General features: G+C 31.7%; 1 long non-coding RNA gene across 2 annotated transcripts; it reads left to right on the top strand.

Annotated features, from left to right (window-relative positions):
* Positions 1-833: 833 nt before the first annotated feature.
* On the top strand, positions 834-12741 carry LOC131634601 (uncharacterized). Of its 2 annotated transcripts, XR_009293588.1 has the most exons (3): positions 834-1115; positions 1562-1921; positions 5307-12741. It is a non-coding gene; the product is annotated as an uncharacterized LOC131634601 (long non-coding RNA). The 2 variants fall into 2 exon arrangements; XR_009293587.1 differs by lacking the exon at positions 5307-12741 and having other exon boundaries at positions 1562-2048.
* The last annotated feature ends 222 nt before the right edge of the window (positions 12742-12963 follow it).

Raw genomic sequence — 12963 nt, 5'->3', positions numbered from 1 at the left:
ATTGTCGCCACTTGCTTTGGCGAATTGCAAATTAGGGCGGTTTAAAACCCCCGCTAAACGTTTTTATAAAGGTAAGTCGCCACTTGCATTGGCGACTACATTAAAAATTTTAATTTTCTTAAACTTTGCGGCGGTTTTGAACCCCCGCTGTTTACAATAAAACTTAAAATTTAAGTGTAGTCGCCAATGCAAGTGGCGACTTACCTTAATAAAAATGTTTTGCGGGGGTTTTAAACCGCCTCAATTTGCAATTCGCCAATACAAGTGGCGACAATGTGTTAAAATTGAGAAAAAATGGTCATTTATGTAATTACTTTGAAATTTTGGTTATATGCGTAATTTTTTTAAAAAACTTGGTTATTGAAAAAAAAAATTCGAGTCTTGAAGTACAAAACATTTATTTTATTGTACATCTTTTTCAATTCACATGTTTGGAGATCAAAATGTATGATGTTCTCGTTATCTTCACCTTTTAATAAATGCATCACATACATATTAAACGTTAATGAAAAATCTCATTATTTTAAATATGTTGCTTTTAAATTTAAAGGTTAATACTTATTTTCACTCCTGTCATATGAGATTGGTTTTAAAATTCTCCCTGCAAAAAAAAAAGTTGTAGGAATTCTCTCAACAAATTTCAAAAGTTTCATTTTGGCCAATTATCAGGTCACATCATCAAAAAAGTATGATGTGGCAGTGTTTTTTTTACTTTTTAATAAATGGAATTTCCACATCATCTATTCACCCAGGTAAATGACATTAATACCCTTAGTTGTTAGTTCAACAAAAACCCATAATTTTCATAAGGGTATTAATCTCCATCCTAGTCCTTTGCATCTTGCTTTAGCTTCAACATACATCCAAACACCTGTCATAAACATCTTAAGTCCCTTAGGTTATGCAAGTTTTGTTTGAAGTTGAATTTTAGAAAAAGTGTTCAAATCAGTGAAATTTGGAAAGAAAGAGGTACAAGAGATCAAGAGGAGCTAAAATCTTTTTAAAAAATGGAAAACAAACCTTGTCGGAGCCAGATCGGAGCATCATCAGAAGTTAGAGTTACTGTCCGAAAAACTCATCCATCTTCATCGTGTTCTTCTGGATTCGTTGCCCAGGTAATCCTAAATTTCTATTACAGTTGTGATTTCTTGGCGCGATCTTGTTTTTGCATATCTAGCACATATAAGCCCTCAATCAATTCATTAAATCACTGGGAATTCGTTGAATATCGAAATCTAGGGTTCCACGTTCATGAGTGTTCAGGAACACTCAAGAACACGAATCCAGATTTCTTGTTTTTTATCTATTTGAAACGAATAACAGTCCAAATCAACCTGCAAATTCATTTTAAGCATGATTACATCAATGTTTTTAACGAAAAGCACAAAAATAAGCCAGATCGAATTGCTTTGGTTTGAACTCCGAGTTTACTAATTTTGTCAAAATTATTATAGATTTAAGATTGTTAAACTTTGCTTCAAGCGCGTTTTAGTATGTAGTTTATTTTTGCATCATTTCCAGTTTGATTTACACTTGATTTCTGAATTTAATATGATTTTAGGTTAGAGCTTCACGTTGAAGCTTGACCGCATAAGAGGAGGAATTGTGTTAAAAATACACAAAAATTATTGAATTGTGAAGAAGTGTTAGAGTGAATCTTACTCTCTTATTTACTTTTTGCAGATCTAAAGGTATGTTATTTTTTTATCTCTCGTTATTATTGAAGTTTAAGCTTTGAATCTATATATCAAAATTTATGTAATAAATTTGCTTTGAATTTTTTAATTTTTGATAGAGTTGTTGATATAATTTATTGGTGAAACTAATGGTAGTATCTTGGAAAGCAAAGATGTTTTTGAAACTCAATCTAACAATGAACACTTCTTAAAGGGAAGCGCTAAAGTGTCATATTAATACTTAGGTGACTGTTCATTCATTTTCATCCTAATTTCTATAGTTATATAATATTTTTGTTGTTTAGTCTTGTAAACTGTTAAAATGTACACATTTTTAATCTATCACTTACGATTTATTTTATTATCGCTTTATCCGAAGTTGAAAGTTAATTAATATAGCAAGCATAACAATTGTTCGGCCACATTTTCTATTACTTGCATTTGCTTTAGAATTTTCAACTCAATTTATAAAGCTGCAGATATGATAATCACAAATGAGAGTACTTTTAGAGGCAATATTATGAATGGAATATAGAACATCGATATTACTGAGATCTACCTGAAGTCCATTTAATAACCTCTTGAAATAATGTCTTTTATGTTCATCATACCAATAATTCTATGTGCGAAATTTGAAGACTGCATGTATGATGTATTTCATGATAAATGCGCTTAGTAATAAAGTTTAAAGAGAATTAAGGTGGAACGAGTATTATGCATTTATTGTTGAATTGATAAAGAAATAAATCATAACACATATAATACTAATGTGTTCACTAAACTGATCCTTATGAACGCCTATCAAACTATCATATAGCTAGAGAAATTATGATTGAAACTGAATGAGTTATCTCTTAAAACCCAAATTGACACATTCGCAACCCCTTTATGAAAATTTCATCACTAGAATGTACATCAAAAACTTGTTTGCTTGCCAAGGAACTATCTTTTGTTTTTTCTCTTTATTCTATCAATGACCCAAAAAAAAAAAAACTTTAACATTGTAAGGATAACAAGTCATTTTAAAATATCAAGAATACAAATTATCTTTTTCAACAAATATATTTTTATGGTTGGCATATAAGCATGAATTACCTACACTAATATGAGAATCAAAGCTTGTCCATTAGTATTTTTATCCTACATAAATTTTTGAATCTATATCAAAATTTATGTAATAAATATGCTTTGAATCTGTTAATTTTTTTTAATGGGTTGTTGATATAATTTATTGGTGAAACTAATGGTAGTTTCTTGGAAAACAAAGATGTTTTCGAAACTCAATCTAACAGTGAAAACAGGGGAGCCCTAAAGTGTCAAATTAGTCTTTAGGTGGCTGTTTATTCATTTTCATTCTGATTTCTCTAACAATATGGTATTTTGTTGTTTAGTCTTGTAAACTGTTAAACTGTACACAATAATAATCTATCACAAAAGAAATTACTTTTAGAGGCAATATTATGATTAGAATATAGATCATTGATATTATTGAGATTTACCTGAAGTCCATTTAATAACCTCTTAAAATAATGTCTTTTATGTCTATCATTCCAGTAGTTCTAAGTGCAAAATTTGAAGACTTGCATGTAGGATGTATTTCATGAGAAAAGTGCTTAGTTAGAAAGTTTGAAGAGAATTAAGGTGGAGCAAGTATGTAGCCAATAGCTAGGCCAAATATTTTTTTCTCACTCTAGAAAGTATTATGCGTTTATTGTCGAATTGGTAAAGAAATAAGTCATACAAGATATAATACTAATGTGTACGCTAAACTGATCTTAATGAACACCTGTCAAAATATCATATAGCCAGAGAAATCATGTAGAAAACTGAATGAATTATCTCTTAAAACCCAAATTGACACCTTCGCAACCCCTTTATTAAAAGTTCATCACTAGAATGTACGTCCAGAAATTGTTTGCTTGTCAAGGAACTACCATTTGTTTTTTCTCTTTATTCTATCAATGACCCCACAAAAAAACTTTAACACAATAAGAAGAACAAGTCATCTTAAAATATCAAGAATACAAAATATCTTTTCCAATAAAATATATTTATGTTTGGCTAATAGCCATGAACTACCTACACTCATATGAGAATGCCCATTACTATTTTTTCCTTTATAATTTTTTGTTACTACATGATAATGACGTTAGAAGAACTATAAAGTGTTATTTGTCACTATATTGTAATGGATCGTATAAAATTTAAAAGATTGCGAATTGCCAGACCAATTTTGTTGTTAAAAGAAAATATCATGACAAGGAAAAAACAACTCTCTTTCTAAATTGAAAATTTTGTTAATTACTAAAATGGAAATAATATAATATAGTTTATATATTAAATATAAATTTAGTTTGTTTGTAAAAAATTTCGAAAAGATATATAAATGAAAGTGTTAAATCGTAATAAAAAACAGATGGTAATAATTTTATTTTATATGATGGTTTTTTCTTTTTACCAATTATTTGTTAAAATGTATAAAAATCTAAAATATTATGAATAAAAAATATTATTAAATCATAATTTATTGGCATGGAGAATAACTTATATGGAATATAGGTAATATTTTATTTGTTTTTTATTATGTATTTATTTAGTGTTTGCGCAGGTTTCAAATCTTGTAAATAACACAAGGAAATGAAGGATATATGCTTTTAAAAATGTTGAAATTTTGGTCAAAATATTTATTTAATTATTAAAAATATTTATTAAAATTAAACCAACATAAAAGGATTACCTTTTCTTACTCTATAAAGTGTTGTGCAACTACTATCGAATAGATAAAGAAATAAGTCATACAAGATATAATACTAATGTGTACACTAAACTGATTCTTATGAACGTCCGTCAAAATATCATATAATCACAAAAATCATGATGAAAACTAAATGAATTATCTTTTAAAAGCCAAATTGACACCTTCACAACTCCTTTATGAAAAGTTCATCACTAGAATTTCTCTTTATTCTGTCAATGACCCAAAAAATAAACTTTAACTAGAATTTCTCTTTATTCTGTCAATGACCCAAAAAATAAACTTTAACACTATAAGGATAACAAGTCATCTTGAAATATCAAGAATACAAAATATATTTTTCAACAAAAAGATGTTTACGTTTAGCTTATAAGCATGAACTACCTACATTCATACGAGAATCAAAGTTAATGACGTTAGAAAAACTATAAAATATTATGTGTCACGATTTTGTAATAGATGGTTTAAATTTTAAAAGATTGTGAATTGGCCGACCAATTTTGTTGTTAAAATAAAATGTCAAGACAATGAAAAAAAAACCTCTTTCTAAATTGAAAATTTTGCTAATTACTAAAATGAAAATAATATAAAATGGTTTATATAATAAATATGAATTTCTTTTGTTTGTAAAATAATTCGAAAAGATATATAGATGACAGTGTTAAATCGTAGTAAAAAAATAGATAGTAATAATTTTAATTTTATTTTATATGATGGTCTTTTTATAAATTATTTGTTAAAATGTATAAAAATCTAAAATATTATGAATATAAAATATTATTAAATTATAATTTATTGATATGGAGAATAACTTATAAGGAATATAGGTAATATTGTATTTGTTTTTTGTTATATATTTATAATTGTTTGTGCAGATTCATAGCTTGTAAATAACAAAAGGAACGGCATCGGGTAGCCATTGCTGAAATAGACAAACGCAAGGTGCGAGTAGGTTTGTGTCATTGTTGTTTTGTGGCTTGATGTTGATGAAAAAGATTGGAGTAGTATTTATAGATTTATTGGAGTAATAATGATCCAACAAACTTTATATTGCTTTCAGTGGATGTTTCGAAAATGTACTTCCGAAAACAGCCTAAAAACAATTAAATTTCAGAAATATACTTCCAAATTAAGCAGAAACAGACCTGAAATTTGAGTCTTGAGTTGTGCAGTCTGTTTTGACAAATAATAACAAATTCAACCAAGCATAAGCAAAACATAAACAATGACAACATAAAATATAAGTATATTATATATGTATTGAATCGGTTTGATTTTACATTCTAAACGACAATACATACAAAAAATGACACACACCCGGTCATTACAAACAAAAAGGGTCCGGTAAAATCTAAAACCAGTAAGTTCTTCGACTGCTCTCTATTTTCCTCACGCTCTTGCTTCATCATTTCAATAAACTCCGTCATTCTTTCAACAAAAGGATCCGACCAAGTATCTGTCCACTGACAAAAAGTAGCCTGTATAGGACACCTCGGTTTCAAAAAAACTTGCACAAAGTGGCACGATCTTAGATACCCGATACAGATGACACGGCTAGACGCGTCCAAAGGGGGGTGACTATGAAGCAGAAAAAATGTCTCCAAATATCCAAATCTCGTCAAATCGACACACACCCGATCGTACGCACTTGCTATAAGATGGCCCATTTCAGGGAATGACATCCATTTCGAAATCGGGGCGTGACCGCTTAGTGATGGAACAAGGGAATCATGAAGTTTATCAAAGTTTTCTTGATTTTCATAGAGTCGGCCGTAGATGTCCCTATGCGAAGTCAACTCCGAAATAAGTGCCCGTCGAATAAGAGTGTGATTTTCTTCTCCTCTTCCAAGCAAACCGGCAACGGCTCGATACCCCCAATTACCGTCGGTGCCAACATCAACTATGTTATCAATATATTTGTGCATAAAAAGCGGCATCTCATCAATGTAGATCATCAGAGGTTTTTTTATCGGAGGTGTGCGCGGCGGCTTCGAAATACGGGCCCCTTTGTTAGCACTACACTTGAACTTTGGTGTTGGTGAATCCAGGATCAATGCATTAACATGTTCAAAGTAGGAAGGATCTTGTTTGGTTGATGTGTCTTCTTGGGTACTTTTCGGCTTTTTAGGCGCACCTTTGGTTTTAACCAGTTGAGATGGCAGTTTCAAATCAGCGGTCTCCGGAAATATAATTTTTCGCAATTGTTCTTTTATGTGCATTTTCATGGTGTCATCCGCTTTAGAAAACTTATCCATTACCACTTCCAACTCATCGGAGATGGTAATTTTGGATTCATTTTTCTTTCGGCGGCTCAAAATCATCAAAATGGAGCTTTTTCCAATGGTCAATTACTTCATCCATGCGTATCAGTGAATTCAACTTCATCTTTTTAGAAAGTATACAAGCACATGGAAGCCCGTAGGTTTTTCTAATTGTGAACCCGCATTTTGAACTATCCGGCCCCGTTGTCTCCGCCCGCTTGGGCTCATGAAAAATTAAATTCAATCCCGAACGGGATATGTTGTAAATCAATTGCGAGAATAAATTTTGGCCCTTAAACCGGTGTTCCATAACCGTCTTGCTCCGACTAAATGATGTTTGGATTTTATTGTGTAGATTTTGGAGCATTTGGTTCACGGTGTCCCATCCCCGACACAAATCCCCCTTGCTATCACCCAACCATCTCTTCAACGCCGTATGTGCGGATTCAACTCGGTTAGTTGTAGTGCAACCAAGATGTCTCACTCGATCCGTCCAAGCATAAACAACTTTTTCTTTTACTTTGTCAAGGATATTACTCTCGACGTAATGACAAAAAGTGTTCAAAGAAACACACAAAATCCGGAATTGTACCACTTTCTCGGTGTACAACTCTTCGGAACGTGCATCTAAAATCTCCCTCCATGCGGCCATAATCTTGTCCACCACAACACAGGCTTTGATGATGTTACCGTTGTCATCCTTTTTTTCTTTCGTGCCAACCGCGGGTTTGAGTTTACTTCTCACATTGCACGTTATGTGATACCGGCAAAGTAATATGGTCGATATCGGGAAGACGGTATCGACCGCATTCATCAAAGCATTATCTCGGTCGGTAATAATGACACTTGGCATAGTCTTCTGATCAACCAACAAAGACTTACATATTCCCGAAGCCCATGTAAAGTTATCTTCTTTCCTACATTCCAAAAAAGCAAATCCAACCGAAAATGTCTTGTCCGTCGAGGTCACACCGACAATCTCTAGAAGCGGAAGCCTATACTTGTTAGTATTGTACGTAGAATCCATTACAAGAACGGTTGGAAATGTGTTGAACAACTTGATACTTTCGGGATAAGTCCAAAATATGTCACGCACCGTAACTTTGTCCTCACACGTCTGGAAGCTTGAAACGTATTGGTTATAGCCCAAAAGTTTAAAAAGTTGTTGGATTTCCGACCTCGTGCCCATTTTCAAGACTTTAATATTGTGCCGTTCATTGTATACTTGCTTTATATTTGAAACACTCTCCGGTTTTTTTCGCTTCAAATCAGCAAGTATGTTTCTCGGCGCCACTTTGATTTTCGATAAGTTTGAAATAACATTCTTCTCTTCGCGGGACAACCGACACGCAATTGGATGCCCGTGTAGCTTGCTTTCCAAGACATGATTATGAACTCTTCAAATGATGCTAAAATGCCACAAATCATCAATCCTACGAGTCACGCGCAACTTAAACGGACACCCACACTTTCTCGATCCCGTGTCTTCGTGTTTTAACACCTGGTTTGTTGGAACAAACTTCCCACCCCTCTCGCAATTCAACACGACAAAAGCTTTCCGTCTAATACTTCCATTGTCGGACCTTAATATGACAATGCAAAATCCAAATTTAGTAGCTTCACTTTGAACCCAATCAAGCAAATGTTCACGACAAGCGGAGCTCATATCATTTGTAAATTGTTATCGAACATCCACCGCAATGATCATGTTTTTAACATCGTTAACCGGCCCTTTATCAACGTTGACCCCTTCCGGAACTTCTAAGTCATCGGCGACAATGTTGTCCGGATGCACCATACCTAACATATGCAAAAATATACTAAATCTGTTATAACTGTTTTTTATTTCTGCAAGGGCTTATTTCGGAAGTACATTTCTGAAATTTGTTAGGTGATTTATTTCGGAAATGTACTTCCGAACTAACGTAGTTTTCAGTCTACTAAATCATCAACAATGTAGTGTAATAGGAGATAAAATGAATGATGTTTACCTCAAATTACAGCTTTCTATGCTCCCTTTAGTATGATCAATTGTTTGAAACTTGATTTTGAGACGAAAATTGATTGAGAATGATGGAGGTTTTGGAGAGGGTTTGTGATGAAAATGATGAAATAGTGAAGGAGGGAAAACTGTATATGAACAGATTATTTCGGATATACATCTCCGAAACAATAGCTGATACTTAAATCCAACGTTTTTTTTTAATTTTCGGAGCTTTCGGAAATGCATCTCCAAAAACACCCCCCATTTGATGTTTTTGGAGATGCATTTCCGAATTCTAGGAAAATCTGAAGAAAAAAATTACTTCGAAAATGCATTTCCGAAATAGGGGTATTTTGAGTTTCCCGCAGGAGTTCTCCTCATTGGGGGGTCTACAAAGAAATTCTCTTTTTAAAAATAGTAAAATGATATATTTAATAAAAAAGTTTAAATAAATTAATGACTTTTTAAAAGATGGAGTATTATCTAGTTAAGAAAACTCTGATACGGTGAATTTATAACTTTTACCATAATTTTAAAAATAGAAAAATGATAAAATTAGGGAATAAAATAAATTTGAATATTATATATAGGCAAAATAATTTAATGGTAAAATGAAAGATAGTAATATTGTTTTAATTTTTATATTGGATTCTTTCAATTATCGGAAATTTTTAATACTTTTTTTTATTGAAAAAAAAATACATCAGTTTAAATACTTTTAAAGTTATATATTCTTCAATTAAATAAAAATGAAGATAGAAAAATCAGTTTAAAGGGAGGTATGTTCAACGCATATAATAAATACATCAAAGGAAATTACGGAAAGTGCATTGAACCTACGAGTTGTTGTTTGAAAAGGTTTATGATTGTGTGTTTTGGGATTTTCTTAGGTTCTTGCTTCGGAAAATGGGGTTTGATGAGCGATAGAGGAGATGGATTGAAGCCCCTGTGTTTAATAGTTCCATGTCGATTCTTGTGAATGGTAGTTCAACGGGGGATTTCGAGGTGTCGAGGGGGTTAAGGCAAGGGGATTTGTTATCTCCGTTCCTTTTTTTATTAGTGATGGAAGGGCTTGCGTCTTTGGGGAGTTTAAGGGTTTTCCTTTGGATTCTCATTCTACTTTGGAGATTCTCCAATTTGCGGATGACACCGAGCTTATCGGAGAGGATTTGTGGGATAATCTTTGGGCTTTCAAGGCTATTCTTAGAGGATTTGAACTTGTTTCCGATTTAAAAGTTAATTTATCTAAGAGTAGGCTTTTTGGGGTTAATCTTAACCGGACTTTATCCAAGCGGCTTCGTCCTTTCTTTGTTGTGATATTAGTTCCTCTTTGTTTGTTTTTCTTGATATTTTGGTGGGGATTAATCCGAAGAGGTGTGCGGTTTAGAGACCTATTGTTGATAAATTAAAAAGAAGACTTGGAGGATGGCATCACAAACACCTTTCTATTGGAGAGATAGTTGTTCTTTTGAATTCTATTCTATCTAGTATTCTGATATACATGTTTTCTTTCTATAAGGCTACAGTTACTTAGTACATAATAATAAAGAATAACACTATTTTTAATTTAATAAAATTATTTAATAATTCATCCTCAATACAAATACTAAAATATAAAAACAATTCTAATTATTATGAATTAAAAAACATATTTACAAAAAAAGCTTAAAAAATATTATTTTTTATTAAATTAAAAGTATTTTAAAAAAAATTAAACCACTAATATTTTTTTAATAAGCAATGGAATTGATAAGGAGAATAAGGGATACCCCGACCGAAAAAACAACACAGAAAACTTCTACTTCTCGAAAAAAAAAGAGAGGAAGAATATTCCAAACATGAAAGTTACAAGAGTCCGCTAGATTGTAATAAGAACATAGCCACTTCCAAGAGTTAAACATAATCTCTGAAATACATTCGAAAAAACTAAACGAAGCATTCCTAAAAATGATCGCATTGCGCCTATTCCAAATGCATCGCGCAGTTGATAACCAAATGACCACTAACATAAATTTTTTGGCTAATATCTTCACCTTCTCAATGGAAAAAAAGAACTCCTTGAACTCTTCCAAAGTTAAAACCGCACCGTAGGGGTGTTCATTGGTTCGGGTAAACCGAACCAAACCAGAATCCGAACCAAATCATAGTGTTTGGGTTGGATATTTTTTCAGTTCGGGCAAGAACCGAACCAAACCAATGAAATTCAATGACAATCGGTTCGGGCATCGGATTTTCAACTTTCTACCCGCAAGCCCAACCCAAACCAACCATAATTAATTATCATGAAAATTACTACAAAGCATTCAACTTCAATAAGAAAAAAATAAAATGTTGTGTGTGGACAAGTTATGCTATTTTAATTTATTATTAGAAAATTGATAGTGTAATATGATAAATGAACATAAAGTTATGAAACACATTCATTATTATATTAATTGAAGTGACTAGTTATAGATTCAAAAGTCTTAATCTTAGAGATTAATTTTGTGAGATATTTTTGAATCTATTAGAGAAAATTTTGTAGTATAATATTTAAATTTGAACACTATTAATATTATATTTTTTATAATATTATGAAAAATTAATTTTTGTAAATAAGTTATTTTTTAAAAATATTTTTGCAATTTTTATCTACCCGATCAATCCAACCCAAACCAATCCGTTGTTTCTCGGATCGGTTCGGTTTGGGCTTTATCGCAAAAATTTATAAACCCAATCCAAACCAATCCATTTAATTTTAATTGGTTTGGGTATCGGATTCTCTCAAAACCGAACCAAACCGGCCCGCGAACACCCCTACCGCACCGCAATCAATTTACTCGAACACCTTCTTCCAAAAAAATTTCACGACCACACAACCCCCTAAAAGATGCGATAGACATTCTTCCTCTGACAAATAAAAAACACACTTAAGATCTCCACTAACCTCCGTCACACCCCTCTTATGTAATTAATCTTTGGTTGATAGTCTATTGTGTATAATCCTCCAACCGATAAAAAGAATTTTAGACGGAGCTGTTACCTTCCATAAGTGATTGGAAGCTTTGACAATGCGAGGATTAATATTAGAAATAAGTCATCCTCATTTAATGGATTCTTCTTGATTCATAGGGATTCATGAACATTATAATTATCTTCGAGGTGGATTACTATGAAGTTGTTATGGTAATGCTAAAAACGGTTTACGTAGTTAATTACCGTGAAATTTAGTAAATAACTTGTAGTCTTCTAAATACTAATAATAATTTGGTTGGTTGCAGGATCAACTAGATTAATCCTAAAATATATGTGCCTAAGTTTTTAAAGTTTGTCGTAAATTATGTTTAAAGATGGAGATTTTAATATGAGAACAAATTCTTCAAAGTAATGTAGAAATTATTTGTATTAATGAAGAGGAATGTAAAAAGGAATTTAACAAAACAGTAAAGTGCATTGAATAACTTAATAAAATTTATTTTGCATTGAATAAAAGGAAATAGTGTTTCATACCTACATTTCACTTAGTGATGACTCTTTTCTCAACATACTAGATACTTTGGGTAATATGAGTTTGTAAATAATTGAACACACCGAATCCTGATGCTAGAACCCCTATTTATACTAAATCAAAATAACTGTCTTAAACGGTCTTTTCTTTTTTTTTCAAAAATTGAGTTATTTCCTATTTGCATGGATCATGTCTTCAATTTGCTTCCACGTGTCTTTCGCCAATAGATAACGCCAAAAAATAATTATTACAATGCTTCTTTTGATTTTTCATTATTAGTCTTTTTTTCACGGCATAATAACAAATGTAAGTCCTAACAATGATATTTTCAAATTTATATAATTTGATTCTCCTTTTTCGAATAGCAACTAAAAGCCTCATTTCCAACTACAAACAATCCTTTGTTGAGCAAGTTATGTGCTACTATAGATTTTTCAAAGTCAATTGTCTTACTGATTTTAATTATAGTTGTCTTAATTTGTTTTTTGTTGTTCACTTATTATGGATGGGTAAGGCAATGGTAGTTCCTTGGAAAAAAACGTATTTTCGAAGCATGCCGTCAAATTATGAATATTTCCAAAAAGGGGTGCAAAGTTGTTAAATTTGATCTCACCTGATAGTCTATTTTTTGTCATAATATCTGACGTTTTTATTTTGATGTTCTTATGAATAAATATAGTGTATATAATAGTAATATATCCCTTCTAACTTGTGTTCTTATCACTTCAATAGAAGATACAAATTACTTTATGTAGCATGACAATAACTTGTTGGCCTGCATTTTTGCACAACCAGCATTT

The sequence above is a fragment of the Vicia villosa genome, unplaced genomic scaffold (assembly GCF_029867415.1).
Source record: "Vicia villosa cultivar HV-30 ecotype Madison, WI unplaced genomic scaffold, Vvil1.0 ctg.001319F_1_1, whole genome shotgun sequence".
NCBI classification, from domain to species: Eukaryota; Viridiplantae; Streptophyta; class Magnoliopsida; order Fabales; family Fabaceae; genus Vicia; species Vicia villosa.
This window is presented reverse-complemented; position numbering and strand designations above follow the sequence as displayed.